The 20,300-nt window shown below is 40.6% G+C and overlaps 2 protein-coding genes across 2 annotated transcripts in view; both read right to left on the minus strand.

The window, feature by feature from the left end:
- Positions 1-16,868, minus strand: part of XKRX (XK related X-linked) — a 67,912-nt gene extending 51,044 nt beyond the window's left edge. The window contains exons 1-2 of the mRNA XM_032619176.1: positions 16,811-16,868; positions 15,405-15,687 (exon numbers count right to left, since the gene is read on the minus strand). The gene's annotated coding sequence lies outside the window, so the exon portion shown is untranslated. The remainder of the gene's footprint in view (positions 1-15,404; positions 15,688-16,810) is intronic.
- TRMT2B (tRNA methyltransferase 2 homolog B) overlaps positions 1-20,300 on the minus strand; it is an 86,341-nt gene that overhangs the window by 34,812 nt on the left and 31,229 nt on the right.

Here is a 20,300-nt window from a genome sequence, read left to right on the forward strand (position 1 = left end):
GGATGTCAGACGCAGCACTAAGCTCTTCACGTTCATTATCTTATTCACAAAAACCTTGGGGATAGGCAGTATACCTGCCTGCATTTTACAGATGAAGAAACTAAGGGGTAGGGAAGTTAAATAACTTATCCAAGGTCCCACAGCCTGTAAGATGCAGAGCAGGGAACCAAATCCAGATCTGACTCTAGAGCTACTTTAGGCCAGAAAGATCTGCTTATGCTTTGCTCAAACTCTACCCAGAAAGAGAAAGCTATACCCAGGAAAGATGCTGAAGCCTCACCACGCCCATGTCAGAACTACGTTAACAGCAATAAGCACACCCATGGTAGTGGCAGACACGGGTGAGTGAGCACTTCCATTCTGCCAGACGCTGGGCTAAGTGGTTTACATACATTACTGCCTTGCATCGTCACAAGCCTATGAGGTCGGTTCTATTATCATCATCTTGCAGAGGCAGAAATTAATGTTCAGAGAGGTCAAATCATTTACCCCAGGGCACCCATTAGGAAATGGCAGAACTGGTTTTCAAACTAAGCTCCAACTCCATAACTCAGGCTCTTAACTCCTACCCTATGTGGTCTCACCAAGCAGTATAAACCAACTAGCCTATAATTGTTTCTGAGAGATAGAAACCTGGCACATAAAGGATCAGTCTCACAACCCCTTCTGGAGGGCCTGACACTGTCAAAGACTGCAGCATTTGTTTTATGCATTGCATATGGCCTCATGTCCAAGAGGATCACCCCAGGCACTTTGTGGGTCTTTGACAGGATTCTGACTAAGGCTCAGCTTATTAGTCATGGAGCTGGAAGGAACCTTACAGAACCTCTAGTCCAACCCCAGTTGTTATACAGATTAGGAATTTGGTACAGAAAGGTTAAGTGACTTGCCCATGACTGTAGAGTGATCACTGACAGACATGCTCCTAAAATCCAGATCTCCTGCATGCCAAGCCAGTGTGCTATCTTCCCTGTCCCAATGTACTACACCCTCTCTGGGGCTTCTCTGGCCACTCTTGACCCACCTACTTTCCTCCAATTTGCCCAATAAATATCACTGGAGAATTCTGCTGACAATCATTCTCACCCAGGGACGCAGCAAATATCTCTACTGAAGAACAGTTTTATCAGGCAGGAGACTATAATTCAACAAACCAAGGTTCTTCAGAAAATTGGACCACCCACATTTCTCTATATGGCATGTATGTCTATGAGGCAGGCATACTTTCTCAGCCAAGAGAGAAGGAAAAGTATGGCTAAAAGGGTGTGGGAATGCTATCTATGAATATGGGCAGGGTGGAGAATTTAGGTTGAAACGACCTCTGACAAAACTGAATTTCAGTATATTGGCATACTTCCCTTTGTACAATATATGTGTTCCTGGGTGTCAACCAAATTTTCCTACATAAAATCTATCAACCAAAATTATTTAAAGAGGGCTTCCCTGGTGGCAGAATGGTTAAGAATCCACCTGCCAATGTAGGGGACACAAGTTCCAGCCCTGGTCTGGGAAGATCCCACATGCTGTGGAGCAACTAAGCCTGTGTGCCACAACTACTGAGCCTGCACTCTAGAGCCCGCGAGCCACAATTACTGAACCCTGCGTGCTACAACTACTGAAGCCCACACGCCTAGAGCCCATGCTCTGTAACGAGAAGCCACCACAATGAGAAGCCCACGCACCTCAACGAAGAGTAGCCCCCGCTCGCCACAACTCAAGAAAGCCCACAGGCAGCAATGAAGACCCAACGCAGCAATCAATCAATCAATCAATAATAATAAAATGAATAAATAATAAAATGATTAATAAAAATTTAAAGAATATCCCCCAATACAGCCAGCATACTCTTATTTAACATCTTTACTGAAGTATAATTGCTTTACAATGTTTAGTTGCTGCTGTATAACAAAGTGAATCAGCTATATGTATACATATATCCCCATATCCCCTCCCTCTTCTGTCTCCCTCCCACCCTCCCCATCCCACCCCTCCAGGTGGTCACAAAGCGGCTGCTTCTCATTAGCTATCTACTTTACATTTGGTAGAGTATGTATGTCAACGCTATTCTCTCACTTCGTCCCAGCTTACCCTTCCCCCTTCCTGTGTCAAGTGCATTCTCTACATCTGTGTCTTTATTCCTATCCTGCCCCTAGGTTCTTCAGAACCATTTTTTTCCCTTAGATTCCATATATATGTTTTAGCATACAGTATTTGTTTTTCTCTTCCTGACGTACTTCACTCTGTATGACAGACTCTAGGTCCATCCACCTCACTACAAATAACTCAATTTAATTTCTTTTCATGGCTGAGTAATATCCCACTGTACAATGTGCCACATCTTCTTTATTCATTCATCTGTTGATGGACACTTAGGTTGCTTCCATGTCCTGACTATTGTAAACAGTGCTGCAATGAACACTGTGGTACATGACTCATTTTGAATTGTGGTTTCTCAGGGTATATGCCCAGGAGTGGGATTGCTGGGTCATATGGTAGTTCTATTTGTAGCTTCTTAAGGAACCTCCATACTCTTCTCCATTGTGGCTGTATCAATTTACATTCCCACTAACAGTGCAAGAGGGTTCCCTTTTCTCCACACCCTCTCCAGCATTTATTGTTTCTAGATTTTTTGATGATGGCCATTCGGACCAGTGTGAGGTGATACCTGATTGTAGTTTTGATTTGCATTTCTCTAATGATTAGTGATGTTGAGCATTTTTTCATGTGTTTGTTGGCAGTCTGCATATTTTCTTTGGAGAAATGTCTATTTAGGTCTTCTGCCCATTTTTGGATTGGGTTGTTTGTTTTTTTGATATTGAGCTGCATGAGCTGCTTGTAAATTTTGGAGATTAATCCTCTGTCAGCTGCTTCATTTGCAAATATTTTCTCTCATTCTGAGGGTTGTCTTTTGGTCTTGTTTATGGTTTCCTTTGCTGTGCAAAAGCTTTGAAGTTTCATTAGGTCCCATTTGTTTATTTTTGATTTTATTTCCATTTCTCTAGGAGGTGGGTCAAAAGGATCTTCCAGTGATTTATGTCATAGAGTGTTCTTCCTATGTTTTCCTCTGAGAGTTTTATAGTATCTGGCCTTACATTTAGGTCTTTAATCCATTTTGAGTTTATTTTTGTGTATGGTGTTAGGGAGTGTTCTAATTTCATTCTTTTACATGTAGCTGTCCAGTTTCCCCAGCACCACTTATTGAAGAGGCTGTCTTTTCTCCACTGTATACTCTAGCCTCCTTTATCAAAGATAAGGTGACCATAGGTGCATGGGTTTATCTCTGGGCTTTCTATCCTGTTCCATTGATCTATATTTCTGTTTTTGTGACAGTACCATACTGTCTTGATTACTGTAGCTTGTAGTATAGTTTTAAGTCCAGGAGCCTGATTCCTCCGGCTCCGTTTTTCTTTCTCAAGATTGCTTTGGCTATTCAGGGTCTTTTGTGTTTCCATACAAATTGTGAACCTTTTTGTTCTAGTTCTGTGAAAAATGCCATAGGTGGTTTGATGGGAATTGCATTGAATCTATAGTCATTTTCACAATGTTGATTCTTCCAATCCAAGAACATGGTATATATCCCTCCATCTGTTTGTATCATCTTTAATTTCTTTCATCAGTGTCTTATAGTTTCCTGCATACAGGTCTTTTTTCTCCTTAGGTAGGTCTATTCCTAGGTATTTTATTCTTTTTGTTGCAATGGTAAATGGGAGTGTTTCTTTAATTTCTCTTTCAGATTTTTCATCATCAGTGTATTCTTATTTATTTTTGAGTGAATAGTTTTGTTGCTGCAGGCTGTTACCATACTCCAAACCCTTTATCAAGCTGGGTGACCAAGCAATTTTCCCCAGTGAAGACTGGAATAAGAGTATGTACCTCACGGGCTTGTTGGGAGAATCAAAGGGGACAAACCAGAGCAAAATGCTTACCAGAGTGCCTGGCACAAAATAAGTAGCTCATGAAATGTTAGCTACTATTATTATGATTAGGGGAGGATCTTAGATCATTAGATAGCTATACCCCCTTTCTGAGAGAAGTATCCTCTTTTCTGCAAAGAACAACCCAAAGAGAGATGTCTTAGATTCTAAAATACAAATAGTATAGGGATCTAGGGTAACTATAACCACTGCCAAGCAATGATTCCCAGGTTTGAGAATCCTAAACCTGCCAAAGAGGTCTTACAAATCTGTCTTAGCGTGGCAGCCCAGGGACCAAGATCAGTGAGAGTTTCTTGAGCCTTGAGGGTAAATTTTCTTTCAGGCAAGCGGTTGCCTTGGAGTTTCTCTCATTGTCAAGGTCTTGGCCTCCCTCCTCCAGGATTTTTAAAGTCTAGCTCCTGTCAGAGACACTTTGAACATATAACCCTGGCCCATCATTCAACAAGCCCCATGTGGCTCCGGATACTTGTCCACTTTGTCTTGAAAGACAGGCCTGGGCTTTCGGACTAGAGAATTCCATATGTATAGGTAGAGGTGTCCCTCTGCTCTGAATGGTTTTTACTCCTGAAATCTTGTTACTACTCTTCATATGCTGTTTCTACCCACCGTGTATTGCCCAATCAGTAAGGTTGGTATCCAGTATGATCTGCAGAACATGGGTCAGAGATTCAGTACACCATAAGGGTTAAGGAAGAACTGTGGTAATTTAGGGGTGGAGATGGAAACCAGGAATAGCTAACCTAGTCACAAATCCCATGGAGATTTGAGTGTCTGGGCCATCCCAGTGGTGTTTCTAATATCACTCTTCCCTCCCAGTATCCTATTAAAAATCACTCATTTTCAAGGCAGTTGCAACTGGCAAGACCTAACCAAATACACCGAACACAACACCACTCAGGAGAATTTTGCCAATTAGCATCCTTAACTATAAAACACCATTGGCTATGGGTGGAATAGCGCTCATGCCTGGACTCACTGCTCTGTCACTCACCCCTGTAAACCCTTTATTGGATGGGCCAAACTTGGATTTCTGACAGGAAGGGGTGTAGAGAACAGGAGCTCTATCGCCCAGCGTTCCAGGACTTGAAACCATCCCCCCATCCCACTTTATTTTCACAGGTGTGCCTAAAAGAACTGCAGCCATGGCACCCTGACCTGTGCCTTATTCCTTTAGCTATAATAATCCATCCTCCCACTCCTCCTTGCCTTTTCTTCCATATCAAGTTACGTGGAAAACACAGGTGGAGTTGTTATCCCAGGCAAGAGAGAAAGCAGGAGGAACGTCCTGCTGTTGGCAGGGAGATAGTAACAGCTGAGGGTCGTGGGAGTCAGGGGGCTTGTACATCCACTCCGGTGCCCCTGAAGTGCCCAGCTCAGGTTCAGGGAGCCCGGGAGGCTCTGCTGTCAGGTGCCGGGCAGAACGATGTTAACAAAGCCTCAAACTGCGCCGTTCTATGATGACTCAAGAATCCCACGCAATCCCACGCTCCTGCCAGTCGCCACTTCCGGGAGCTAAAATAGACCTCTGATGCTAAGAGACAGCAGGCCTTTTATATCTGCTCAGAAAAATGAGCCCAGCCCTAAGAACGATCCTGCTATTCGATACAATGGAATGTTATACGGCCATTAAAGATGCAAACTATGCACACTGTGCAGGTGGGCACCAGAATGTGAAATAATGTTACATGAAAACAGCAAAGTAGGAAATAGGTACACATGCAAATCAGAACTATGGAAAACACACATCGAAGAGTTCATCCCTAAAGAACCAAAGAAAATGAAGAGCACCACAGTCCTTTGAGTTTCCACCCCCCCACACACACAACACCTTTTATTATAATACACTTTCTTAAAACTGTCGTACTGGTCATGCTAGGTTACTGAGGCACCTGTCTTTTAAGTGACACAGGAGTTAACTCTGCAGATCATTTAATTCAGGGAATAAAGAACTGAATGCTAAGGGGGCTGGTGCTTTAAAATGACTGGATTCTTCCTCTTCCCACGCCCCTTCTCAAGATCAGGGCATGTTATCATTTCAGGTTTAGCACTCCAAGGAGAAATTCCTTCAAAACACCTAGCCCACCAAACTCTAAGATGGGAGTTTAAGGAAACATGTATTTGGACCTCTCTGAAGTCGGACTGCTGTGTTTTGAACTAAGCTAGCTTATATGGAGAGAAAGGAACTGTTTTTTGATAGGCTGACAGAAATTCCTTATTGAAAAAGAATTGCTAAATGCTCTCCCCCAACCCCACCCCTTGTCACCTTGTCACTGGTAGTGCTTAGAGTTAGCCAAACATCTAGCACATATTTGGGTGTCTGGGTGAGCACTATTCTCTTTCTGGGGTCCTGGCTTCAACACCTGCCCAGACTTGGTTTTTCTAGAATTAGCTTCCAATCAGTATGTTCAGTTTTTAAAAGACTATGTGTAGATATTTTTTTAAACTTTGTATTTTGAAATAATTTTAGATTTACAGAAGAGTTGTAAATATAGTACAAAGAGTTCCTATATACCCTTCACCCAGCTTCCCCTAAGGTTAACACCTCATATAACTCTGGTATATTGATCAAAACTATGACATTAATGTTAGCACAATACTATTTACTAAACTACAGGGCTTCCCTGGTGGCGCAGTGGTTGAGAGTCCGCCTGCCGATGCAGGGGATACGGGTTCGTGCCCCGGTCCGGGAAGATCCCACATGCCGCGGAGCGGCTGGGCCCGTAAGCCGTGGCCGCTGAGCCTGCGCATCCGGAGCCTGTGCTCCACAATGCGAGAGGCCACAACAGTGAGAGGCCCGCATACCGCAAAAAAACAAAAAACAAAAACTATTTACTAAACTACAGACTTCATTCATATTTCACCAGTTTTTCCACTAATGTCCTTCTTCTGTGCAGGATCCAATCCAGGATCCCATGTAGTGATTATATATAGAATGTTTAGTTAAAAAAAAACACACCTAGAAACAAGTTTCCTTTTAGGAGGTGGAACAGGTAAGCCAGTAGGTGTCTGGGCAATTTATGATCCTGAGCTATTCTACCCAGAAGGGAACTCTATCACTTCTGTACCAAAGCCCTTAATTCAGAACACCTCATCATGGTTATTTTCAGAAAACATGTCTTACATCAGCACTTCTCACAGTAGTACAAAGGGATTTGACAAGTGGGTTATTTTAGCAACCAATATTATGAAGGTGACAAAATGAGCAGGATGGCCTTATCTGTTTCCTATGTGTCATTTTTCTTCAAACTGTATTGAAACTTTTTACTAGAAGCTGTAATATTTGAGTGTAACATAAATGCTGAGAAACACCCACACCAACAGGGAAGGTACTCTTTCCAATGTGTGTTTGGTTTTGTTTGCCTGAAATTAAGTATTGAAATCTTACAAAAACCAAATTGATTAGGTTATTTTGACTCGTTAATCTTGAGGAAAGGGAAAGCAGGCTATAACATCCATTTATTCCTTCAACAAATAATCGGATAATCAAGAATAACTCCCCCCATAATCCATGCCAACTATGTGCCAGGCAATTTGCAAAGTGCTTTACAAATATTGTTTCCAGAGGATTTAAGAGGTTAAGTAACTCACCCAAGGTCACACAGCATAGAGTGATGGAGCCAGAATTCAAGGCTGGGTCAGCCTGATTCCAGAGCTGGTCGTCTTGGCCAGTATGCTATATTGCCGCTCTGAGCACCTGCTCCATTTCAGTCACTGTGCTGGGTGCTAGACAGAAATACAACACTGAACAGCCCTTATTCCCTCAAATCTTACAGTCTAGTTGGAGGAGAGAGACCATTAAAGAGCTAAGTAACAGCCCTCTCTTCTCCTTAGGTATTCCTTGGATTGGTTACAAGTAAAGGTGATCAGTAAATGCAATCAGTGAATCCCAATACCTTTATATATTTAGGTTCCTTTTTTAGGTCCTCAGAGAAAAGTACTCTCCCCTCTGTGTACCCTGAGGATCCCTAACAGTTAGGAATGAACTTGAGGATATTGACATGTTCCTCCATTTTGTGGCTCTGGGCTAGATGTCAGCATTGCACACACACACACCCCCACCCTGCCACTTAGTCTCCTTTGATGAGAAACAATGGGAACTATAATGTGCAGATACATATAATGATGAAATCAAATCAGCTGATGGAAATTTTTAAAGTCTGGGACACAATAATTATATTCCATTTCAACTGTCTTTTCACACTTGCACTAACTGATGAGCTCTAAGGGAGCTTCAACTGGTTCATGAGTATATGGCATTCCATTTTGAAATATATTTCTTAGAAAAATGACAATGATGACCCTGTAAATTATAAACTGGCAACGTGATTTTAAAAGTGAAGGGCTGGGGCTTCCCTGGTGGCGCAGTGGTTGAGGGTCTGCCTGCCGATGCAGGGGACGCGGGTTCGTGCCCCAGTCCGGGAAGATCCCGCATGCCGCGGAGCGGCTGGGCCCGTGAGCCATGGCCGCTGAGCCTGCGCGTCCGGAGCCTGTGCTCTGCAACGGGAGAGGCCACAACAGTGAGAGGCCCGCGTACCGCCAAAAAAAAAAAAAAGTGAAGGGCTGGAAGACTTAAATCTCAGCAAATGACAATCATTCTCTTCTCTCTCCCAGCCTCCAAACAATCAAATACCCTAACCCTGTGGTTTTCGAGGCTGGCTGCATATGGGAATCACTGGGGAAACTTCAAAATTACCAATGCCTGTGTCCCACCCCCAGAGACTGTGAAGACTTAATTGATCTGGGGTGTGGCCTGGGTTTTGGAAGTTTTAAAAGAACCCCAGGGGATTTTAATGTGCAGACAAGTTTGGGAACCACAGCCCTAATCGGAGGATCATAACCCTGGCTGCATGTTAGAATCATCTTCGGGGCATCTTTAAAAAGTCCAGATGCTTGGGCCACATCCCAGACCAATTAAATTAGAAGATGTGGGGGTAGTGCTCAAGTCCCAGGAACCAGGATTTTTTGAGAAGGATTTTTCAAACAACCAGGAATTTTTGAACTCCCAGAGGAGTTCAATGTGCAGCCAAGACTGAGAAGCACGGCCATAGGTGCAACTCCACACCTGCAATAAGGGCAATGGCAAAATTTGCACTCAGACGTTCAGCAACTCTAAGATGAGCCTAATGTGAAGAAGCCAGTTCTAGAAGCCAGGTGGGAAGCAGGCTGAGGACAAACCCTTAGAACAACTGTCCTACTTTAATATTAAAATGAGCTCACTTTTCTCTTGCCATGTATGAGGGTCAACTTTTAAGGCTTGTCTAGGATCACTAGTAACTGATGGTATCTAAGCCCCACTCCCTACCACACCCACCAAAATAACTGCAGAAAGAATGGGAAATAAAGTACTTTAAAGGGATGAAAACCTTTGCAAAGGGCTGCAAACCACTGCTCAGAGACCCTGCATGGATGTAGACAAGGAGGAAGCAGAAAAGCAAGCTATTTGACCTACGTATTATCCAACTAGTTAGTTTTTTACCTGCAACTTCATGTGCATTTTTACTCACCAAGCCAAACTCTGGGCTTGGAGGAAAAAAGCCCTAGACCATGATTCTCAGCCTTACCTACACATTAGAGATATCTAGGGAGCTTTTAAAATAATGAGGCTAGGGCCACACCCAAAGTGAATTAAATCAATCTCTGAGGGGATGACATCCAGGAATCTCTGTTTTAAAAGGTCCCCAGAAAAAAAAAAAAAGGTACCCAGGTGAAAAGGTGAGGGAGAGGGATAAACTAGGAGGTTGGGATTAACATATACACACCACCATGTATAAACTAGATAATCAACAAGGACCTACTGTATAGCACAGGGAACTCTACTCAATATTCTGTAATAACCTATATGGGAAAAGAATCTGAAAAAGAATCTGAAAAAGAATGGATATATGTATATGTATAACTAAATCACTTTTCTGTACACCTGAAACTAACATAACACTGTAAATCAACTATACTCCAATATAAAATAAACATTTAAAAAAATACATATCTTAAATAAAAATACTTTTAAAAGTAAAAATTTGCTTAAAAATGCTAAAAAAAGGTCCCCACGTGATTCTAATATTGCAACTGTAAAACAAAGAATATTGTCCACCATCCAGTTCTACCTACAGTACACCCTGAAAGGAATGCAGAGCGAAGATCAAGAATGAGGCACTCTGCTCTGGGAAAACAGGCAGAACAGGCCCTCAGTTACATATTTTCAGGAAAAATTTTTATGAACCCAGATTCTTGCATCTTCCCATACTTAGAAAAGCACTAAAATCATTAGCTAAGATGTCTGTTCCTCGTGACTAGCAGCAACCTTCTACCAGGATGTGTGCTTGGTTGCACATATCCCCTTCGCCAAAATCACATACATGCTGACCTCCCCCCTTACCTCTTTGGAGCAGTTCCTCAGAGCTCTCTGATAGGCTGTCTCCCAGGCTTTAGTCCTCAGTTAAGTCCCCAAATAAAACTGAACTCACAGCTCTCACGTTATGTGTTTTTATTTCAGTCGACACAACCAAGGCTGAGAACTGTCACTCTAAACCAGTGGTTCTCAAACTTGAGTGTGCATCAGAATCACCTGGAGGGCACATTAAATAAAACACACATAGCTGGGCCTCACCCTCAGCGGTTCTGATCCAGTTAGGGTGGAACCTGAAAGTCTGCATTTCTAACAGGCTCCTAGGTGACTGCCAATGCTGTTGGTCCAGGGACCACACTTTGAAAGGTAGAGCCCCCCGTGGACCACTGGTTCTCAGCCTTGGCTGCACATGAGAATCACTGGTGGGCATTTAAAAAATACTGATGTCTGAGCCCCTCCCTAAACCAATTAAATTGTAATGTCTGAGGCCCAGGGATCAGCGTTTTTAAAGGTGATACAAATGTGCACTGAGGCTTGTGATCCGCTGCCCTAGACCTAGATATTTTACAGCTGGAAGAGATCATTTAGTATAAACCCTTAAATTTCCTGAGAATTTATAGCTACTTTAGCTACTACTGGTCCACATGTCCCAATCCCAATTTCCACTATTCTTCCTTAATCATTACTGTGTATTAACAATGGGAATTGTAAATCAACTATACTTCAATAAAATTAAAAATAATAATAAAAAAACAATGTGACCAATTTAGGGTGACCAATTTGTTGTCCTGGTTTGCTTAGGACGCTCCTGGTTTTAGCACCGAAAGTTCCAGATTCAGAGTAAATCGGGACAGTTGGTCACTGTGCTAATGTTTTACAGCTCACAGATTGGAATACAGTACTATTAGATTTTTTTATTTTTTCTGTACGCAGGCCTCTCACTGTTGTGGCCTCTCCCGTTGCGGAGCACAGGCTCCGGACGCGCAGGCTCAGCAGCCATGGCTCATGGACCCAGCCGCTCCGCGGCATGTGGGATCTTCCCGGACCGGGACACGAACCCGTGTCCCCTGCATCGGCAGGCGGACTCTCAACCACTGTGCCACCAGGGAAGCCCAGTACTATTAGATTTTGCTTCTAACATCCAGCATCCATCCTCCACTAAAAGGAACCAGGGCTCCTTGGAAACAGCTGATTCCAGGACTAGGCCAGAGAAATGTATGCTGAGCCTAGGAATTTTCTGTCAGAATCTAAGGAAGTGCTCAAAGACTCATGGAAGCATGTCAAAAGGACTAAAGGGACTCTCACTGGCCAAACTGGAGAAAATTTGAGCATTACAAAGAAAATGCTGAACTGAATGTAAAGCACTGAATTTACATTAAGAAAAACAATGAATTAAGTGACTTCCAAAACAATAAGTAAAACTACTTCTCTACTATTGGAAGTAACTATTACATCAACTTGCTCTGAAAATTGGTATTCGAGGGAAAAGAATTAGGCCTTTACATGATCTTTTTGGTTCATATCCTATAGATGAGAGAAAGCTCATCTTTACAGAAGAATGCCAGCTAAGAAACAGACTGGATGATAGAATTAGGAAATCACCATCTTGCAACCCCTGATTAAATCACAAAGTCAGGAAATACATTTTAAAAATTAGAAAAACAAATTACTGAGTGAGGAAACAGGAATTGATGGATGCTGAAATTTTAGGTGAGAGGTTATTGGGGAACAGGACAGTCACATGGTACCAAAGTAACACCCCAGATTTCTTGCTAATTAGGAAGAGAAGATTAAAATTACATGGAGAGTTCTGAGGGCCACCACCTTAACCATCACCTTTACTAAAGAGTGGACAACTGCCATCATGTACCACTGGATGGGATGCTACATGAAGTACACAGCATTATTTATGAAGCACACTTATCAAAACTGAATCTAATCAAGCCTCTGGACCTAACAACTTCCAGTTTACAGGAAACTCAGGTGCTGGAAGGGAAAGCTAAACACTATCATAAGAAAACAAACCATCCTGGTTTACCCAGGACTGAGGACTGTCCAGGATGCAGGATCAGTGTTAAACCAGGAGAGTCCCAGGAAAACTAGGACAGTTGGGCACACACACAACAGTCAGAAAGATTCATAAGTGGGGCAGACCTGGCCTCTAAAAGTCAGTGATTAACAAAAAGTGGGGAGACTGTTCTAGATTAAAAGACACTAAAGAGAGACCACACTCAAATGCAACATGTGAACTGGCCATAAAAGACTTCAGGGGACAGCTGGGGAAACCTGAATATAGAGCCGTACTACTCAGCTAGCCCACAGATGTAAATGAACCAGGTCACTTATCACACTATTTAATCTGGCTGACATATTTTTGGTAAGAAAACTTCCTCAATGAAGGATGTGGTGCACTGATACACACTCTGGTACAAGCTCCTTATCTCCCTCTGAACCATCAAGCAGTTTGCAGACCACACGTTGGGAAGCACTGTACCAGACAATGGATAACACTAGCAAAGATCAGTGAGGTACTGGTAATTTCTTTTTTAGCTGGGCTTACGGTATTATGGTTATGTAGAAAAATGTCCTTACACTTAGAAGATGGATGCTGAGACGTTTAAAGGTGAAGTGTCATGGTGTCTACCACTTACTTTCAAATGGTTTATCAAAGAACAGATACACACACAGATAAAGTAAATATGGCAAAATGTTAACATTTGTTGAATCCTGGCGGTGGGTATACTGGTGTTCATTGTATTATTCTTTCAACTTTCTTGTATGCTTAAAACTTTTCATTATAGAAATGACGAAAGCATAATTCTAAGATCATCTTACTTACAAGGTGTAACACTAACAGAATTACCAGGAAGCTGATTACCTACAGCTAATCCTATATTTATTCATCAGATATTCCTTAGGGGCTAGCTAAGTTAAAAATAGAAAAATGAGTTGAGTTAGCCAAAAGAAAAAAGCACATTCCCAGCTGAGGAAACAGAATAAGAAAGGACCAGAATGGAAAAAAATTATCTTTTTCAAGGAAAGGAACTCAATGTGTATAGAAAAATGAGGCTACCCAGATTACGAAGGGGCTTTGAGGCTTCATGAAGAATCTGAGACTTAATTTTAAAGGCAAGAAGGAGCCCATAACAGACAGATTTCAAGCACCAGAGAAACACAATGAGACTGGCATTTTAGAAAACTCACTCTGGCTGTAGAGAACAGAATGGATGGGGGCAAGAATGAAGACAGCAGCACAAGTTAAGAACATGGCCCTTTCAGTAAATAATCTGGTGAGAGATGATGGTAACCTGTAGGGATGGAGACTTGGTGATACACTGCATGTGGGCAGAGCGTATGGGAAAGGAAGGACTCAGATATAATTCCCAGGCTTCTGGCTTGAGTGACTAAGTAGATTGGAGTCTGTCATACAGAGTAAAGTAAGTCAGAAAGAGAAAGACAAATACTGTATGCTAACACATATATATGGAATCTAAAAAAAAAAAAAAGAAAGGAAGAAAATGGTCAGAAGAACCTAGGGGCAAGATGGAATAAAGATGCAGACCTACTATAGAATGGACTTGAGGATGTGGGGAGGGGGAAGGGTAAGCTGGGAGAAAGTGACAGAGTGGCATGGACATATATACACTACCAAAATAGAGAATTAGTCGGAAGCAGCCGCATAGCACAGGGAGATCAGCTCGGTGCTTTGTGACCACCTGGAGGGATGGGATAGGGAGGGTGGGAGGGAGGGAGATGCAAGAGGGAAGAGATATGGGGACATATGTATATGTATAACAGATTCAGTTTGTTATAAAGCAGAACCTAACACAGCATTGTAAAGCAATTATACTCCAATAAAGATGTAAAAAAAAGATTGGAAATATAGGAGCAAGAACAGGTTTGGGGGAAAGATGTGAAGCATGCAACATTAGATATGTTGATTTCAGAGTACCTAGAAGATATCCAGGTGGAATCCACCTGGTCGGCAGTTGGATATGAGAATGAGAAAGATAACTCCAACTTCTGGTTTACATAACTAATAGATGGGATTGCCATTTACAGATATAGGCAACAAAGGAGGAGAAAATAAAAGTCGCTTTTCATTTATGCTTTACATTAAGGTTTTTCAGCTATAAAATAATATAATATTATTTATATAAAATAAACTAGGGAAATGGAAACATAATGTATATAATATACAAACATATATTATTTACATAAAACGAAAGATAGGGAAATGGGAATAAAACTTATCTGACTACCATTAATCAACATTTTTTGTCATTTTAGATTATTTCCTTCTAATATTTTTTATATGGATATTTATATAGTAGCTTTAAGAGCCATATTTTTCTGAGAAAGGGGCTTCTCTAGAGGTATTTAGGATTGAGAAAAATTAAAAACACTAGCTGACCTGATATCAATTTGTAAATCAGACAGTGCTCACTAAGTTACACGTCCTTAGTCTGTTAAGATTCAAAACATAATTCAATTGTTGGGCACGTATCCAAGAACAACTACAGAGTTGAAGAAATCATGACTAGAGAATGTCAGTTTCAATACCCATACTACACAGCCCAATTATAGGTATTTAGTTTCTTCTTTGAAGCTCTCCTTTCCCATAGGGTCTCTACTACAACCACGTCTCCCTCCACAGGTGAGAGCTAATTGGTGGTATTGCTCCTAAGGGTAACCACATTTTTAAAAGCTGTTCTGGAAGCCTCAAAGCCTAGAAAACCCAAAGTAATGAATCTCTACTGAGATCACACAGTCACTCTGCAATCATTTCATAGCTTACTCTGCTTTTTAAAAAAGCTAGACTTGTTTCTAGTTCTAATCCTTGGCTACCTCATGAATGCAGAACACATCTAGTAAAATCTCCAGGCAAATACAGAAACCCGAGTCAATGTGAAATTATGACCAGATGTGGAGAAAAGCTCAGTTGTCACTCCACCACAGGCAGAGCTAGACAGAGGAGACAGACTGTAAACTAGGATCAAGGGAGCCATGATAGACTGACAGCAAAAAGAAGGAACAGTCTAGATCCTGGGCTAAGGAGTGGTCACAACCAGGCAAACACGCAAGAGAGGCAGCAAACGTGAAAACTAAGGTTATAAATCTACCTCAGGTAGGAGGTCCACTATATTCTTCCTGCTCAGGGTCCAAAGATTGGTTTCCTCGGTAATGCTCTCAGGGTCAGCGATGTAGCAATATGCTAGACCTGGAAGTTACTGACACTTCAGCCTTAACAAAGAACCTGCAGGCTTGTAGGAGGCTGCTTATTGAGTGAAGAGAAGCACCAGCTCACAGTGCGGGGTGTGGGGGAACAGATCCACAGGCACAGCTTGTCTTAGGACAAAAGGCTCGCCAAGGAGCTTCTTAGCAGAGTTTGGAGGACAGCACAACCTGTAGAAAGAAATCATAATATCAGTTTGAGACAGCCTAATCCACCAGAGGGCAGACAGCAGAAGCAAGAAGAACTACAATCCTGCAGCCTGTGGAACAAAAACCACATTCACAGAAAGATAGACAAGATGAAAAGGCAGAGGGCTATGTACCAGATGAAGGAACAAGATAAAACCCCAGAAAAACAACTAAATGAAGTAGAGATAGGCAACCTTCCAGAAAAAGAATTCAGAATAATGATAGTGAAGATGACCCAGGACCTCGGAAAAAGAATGAAGGCAAAGATTGAGAAGATGCAAGAAATGTTTAACAAAGACCTACAAGAATTAAAGAACAAACACCTAGACAGAGATGAACAATACAATAACTGAAATGAAAAATACACTAGAAGGAATCAATAGCAGAATAACTGAGGCAGAAGAATGGATAAGTGACCTGGAAGACAGAATGGTGGAATTCACTGCTGTGGAACAGAATAAAGAATGAAAAGAAATGAAGACAGCCTAAGAGACCTCTGGGACAACATTAAACACAACAACATTCACATTACAAAGGTCCCAGAAGGACAAGAGAGAGAGAGAGACAGAACCTGAGAAAATACGTGAAGAGATTACAGTCAAAAACTTCCCTAATATGGAAAAGGAAATAGCCACCCAAGTCCAGGAAGTGCAGAGAGTCCCATACCGGATAAACCCAAGGAGAAACACGCCAAGACACATAGTAATCAAATTGGCAAAAATTAAAGACAAAGAAATTATTGAAAGCAACAAGGGAAAAACGACAAATAACATACAAGGGAACTCCCATAAGGTTAACAGCTGATTTCTCAGCAGAAACTCTACAAGTCAGAAGGGAGTGGTATGACACATTTAAAGTGATGAAAGGGAAGAACCTACAACCAAGATTACTCTACCTGGCAAGGATCTCCTTCAGATTTGATGGAGAAATCAAAAGCTTTACAGACAAGCAAAAGCTAAGAGAATTCAGCACCACCGAACGAGCTCTACAACAAATGCTAAAGGAACTTCTCTAGGCGGGAAACACAAGAGAAGAAAAGGACCTACAAAAACAAACCCAAAACAATTAAGAAAATGGTAACAGGAACTTACATATTTATAATTACCTTAAATGTGAATGGATTAAATGCTCCAACCGAAAGACACAGGCTCGGGCTTCCCTGGTGGTGCAGTGGTTGAGAGTCCGCCTGCCGATGCAGGGGACACGGGTTCGTGCCCTGGTCCGGGAGGATCCCACATGCCGCAGAGCGGCTAGGCCCATGAGTCATGGCCGCTGAGCCTGCGCATCTGGAGCCTGTGCTCCGCAACGGGAGAGGCCACAACAGTGAGAGGCCCGCGTACCGGGGAAAAAAAAAAAAAAAAAAAAAAGACACAGGCTCGCTGAATGGATACAAAAACAAGACCCATATATATGCTGTCTACAAGAGACCCACTTCAGACCTAGGGACACATACAGACTGAAAGTGAGGGGATGGAAAAAAGATATTCCATGCAAATGGAAATCAAAAGAAAGCTGGAGTAGCAATACTCATATCAGATAAAATAGACTTTAAAATAAAGAATGTTACAAGAGACAAGGAAGGACACTACATAATGATCAAGGGATCAATCCAAGAAGAAGATATAACAATTATAAATATATATGCACCCAACATAGAAGCACCTCAATACATAAGGCAAATGATAACTAATAAGAACCTGCTGTATAAAAAAATAAATAAAATAAAATTCAAAAATTCAAAGAAAAAATATTCAGTTTGATAAACCAAGGAGAAACTACAGGAACACAATTCCTTAAAATTTAAGCCCTTCCTCTGTGTTCCCACAGCTATCACATTTAATGTAACTACCTGGGTTTTTTAAACCATCTTCCTCATGGGAGTATATAATCTTTTTGAGGCTAGAAATGAGGCAAAAACTGCTTATTATTCATCTCTGTGTTCTCAGTGTGTGACAGAGTAGGGGTTCAATGGTGAATGGAGCAAAGGGCCTGAGTCATACCCTTTTCTGTATGATTTGCACACAATAGGTTATTAATATATATATTACTGAATTATTCTACTGAAAACTTTCTAAGCAAATTACTTTTTCCCTTATCACAGGAAGTCAAGTAAAAATGAGAACAAAAATTCACCTATAAACTCACCATTCAGAGAAGAATACGTGCTTCTAACTTTTCAGGATATATCTTTCCAAATATGTACATTTAAATTGGTTTCTTAAAGTGGAGTCACACTGTACATACTATACACACTGTTTTACAACAGCTTCTTCACATAATAACACATCATGAGCATCTCTCCACTATATGTAGTTACCTCACTTTTATTGGCTATATGGTATTTCATTAAATAAATGTAATGTAGCTTATTTATCTAATTCCTTGCTATTGGAAATGTAAGCTGTTTCTAACCTTTTGCTATCTCAAAAAGTCCCTTCATGAATATTCTTACAGTTATATCTTTGCTTACATTTTTAGTTATTTAGCAGAACTGCTGAGTTGAAGGGCCTGTATGTTTTTAAGGCCCTAAGATATGTATGACTAAGCCTTTTTAAACCTTGTTAAAAAAGGTTGTACTAATTTACACTCAAACCAACAAACCAGATGAGTTCTTGTTTCCCTGGCTAACACTCAGTCGTTTGAATAGCACTGTCCTATTAAAATAAGGAACAAGACAAGATATTCACTATCACTCCCACACTGGAACATCTTCTTATCCAATGTAATAAGAAAAAAAAAGTATTAGAAGGAGAGAGACAAAACTGCTTTTATATGGTGATCATATGGCCAGCTACCAAGAAAATGAAAGAGAATCAACTGGAAAACCTGTAAAACAAATAAAAGAATAGGTAGCTTGACACAAAATCAGCAATAACGAGTTAGAAAATATCATGAAAAAGGTCCCTGTCATAAAAGCAATAAAAACTTTACAATATCTTGTATTAATCTTAAGAAAAAAGACCTGTATTGGGAAAAAAATACGTGTTTATATTTAGAGAATTCCATAAGCCTAGAGTAATTGGAGATAGGTCACATACCTGTATAGAAAAAATACTGTAAAGATTTCAATTCTCCTTAAATTAATTAATTGGAATCAATAAATTCCAATCACAAGCCCAAAAGAATATTTTTGATAAGTTGATTCTACAGCTCTGTTAGAAAATACATGAAAACGTTAAGAGCATATATCCTTTAATCCAGCAATTCCACATCAGGGATTTATCTAATAAATATACTATCAATCACATACTTATTCATCACATATACATAGTCATTGCAAAAATACACAAAGATATATGTACAAGGACATTCACTGCAACACTGTGGTAACAACAGAGTAGAAACAACCTCAAAATTCATTAGGATGAATGTCCCTTCAAAGGGACAAGTTAAATTATATATTTATGTAAGTTAAAACTATACAGCCTATTTTAAAAATTAAGTAGACCTTTAAGTACTGATGCAGATCCTACATCATTGTAAAACAATCTCCAAAATCTATTGTTAAGTGACAAGCATGGTGCAGAATAGTGGGTTTTTAAAAAATTTTTAAATTGTAGTTCATATACAATGTTGTATTAGTTTCAGGTGTACAGCAAAGTGATTTAGTTATACATATATATATATATTTTTAAAATTCTTTTACATTATAGGTTATTACAAGATACTGAGTATAGTTCCCTGTGCTATTCAGTAGGTCCTTGTTGTTTACCTATTTTATACACAGTAGTGTGTATACGTTAATCCCAAACTCCTAATTTATCTCCCCCACCACCACCACTATCCCCTTTGGTAACCATAAGTTTGTTTTCTATGTCTGTGAGTCTATTTCTGTTTTGTAAATAAGTTTGTTTATATATCACTTTTTTAGGTTCCACATATAAGTGATATCATATGATTTTTTTGTCTTTGACTTATTTCACTTAATATGATAATCTCTAGGTCCATCAGAACAGTGTTTATAGTCTGTTTCTATCTGTTTACAAAAGAAAGAGCGATGTACACACACACACACAGAATATATCTGGTAGGTTACACAAGAAACTAGGAAGAGTGGTGACATCTGAAGGACTAGGAGCCAGGAATAAGAAGACTCATTATTCACTGCATGCACATGCACTCTTATGTACTGTTTTTTTTTCCTACCATATGCACATACTGTCTTTTCAAAGTAACTTTTTCTTGCCTTTCTGAGGCCATGTTTATTGTTTTACTCAGTCTGAGTGTTAGCAGAATCCTAGGCTTACTCTTAATCGTTGCATTTTTTAATCTATTGTTTTGCAAAATAAATATTTTCATTTTATTCAAAAGTGAAACATATAAAGGTATATAGTGAAGTTTCTCCACACCTCTGACTCCCATCCCTGCAGTTTTCCCCCACCATAGATAACTACTATTATCAGTTTTTTGTTTTTGTTTTTGTTTTTTTGGGCTGCACATCACAGTATGTAGGACCTTAGTTCCCCGACCAGGAATCGAACTGGTGCCCTCTGCAGTGGAAGCACGGAGACTTAACCACTGAACCACCAGGGAAATCCTTTATTTTCTTAACGTTTTTCTATTAATCAGTTTCTTATAAAACTTACCAGTTTCTG

The sequence above is a fragment of the Phocoena sinus genome, chromosome X (assembly GCF_008692025.1).
Source record: "Phocoena sinus isolate mPhoSin1 chromosome X, mPhoSin1.pri, whole genome shotgun sequence".
NCBI lineage: Eukaryota > Metazoa > Chordata > Mammalia > Artiodactyla > Phocoenidae > Phocoena > Phocoena sinus.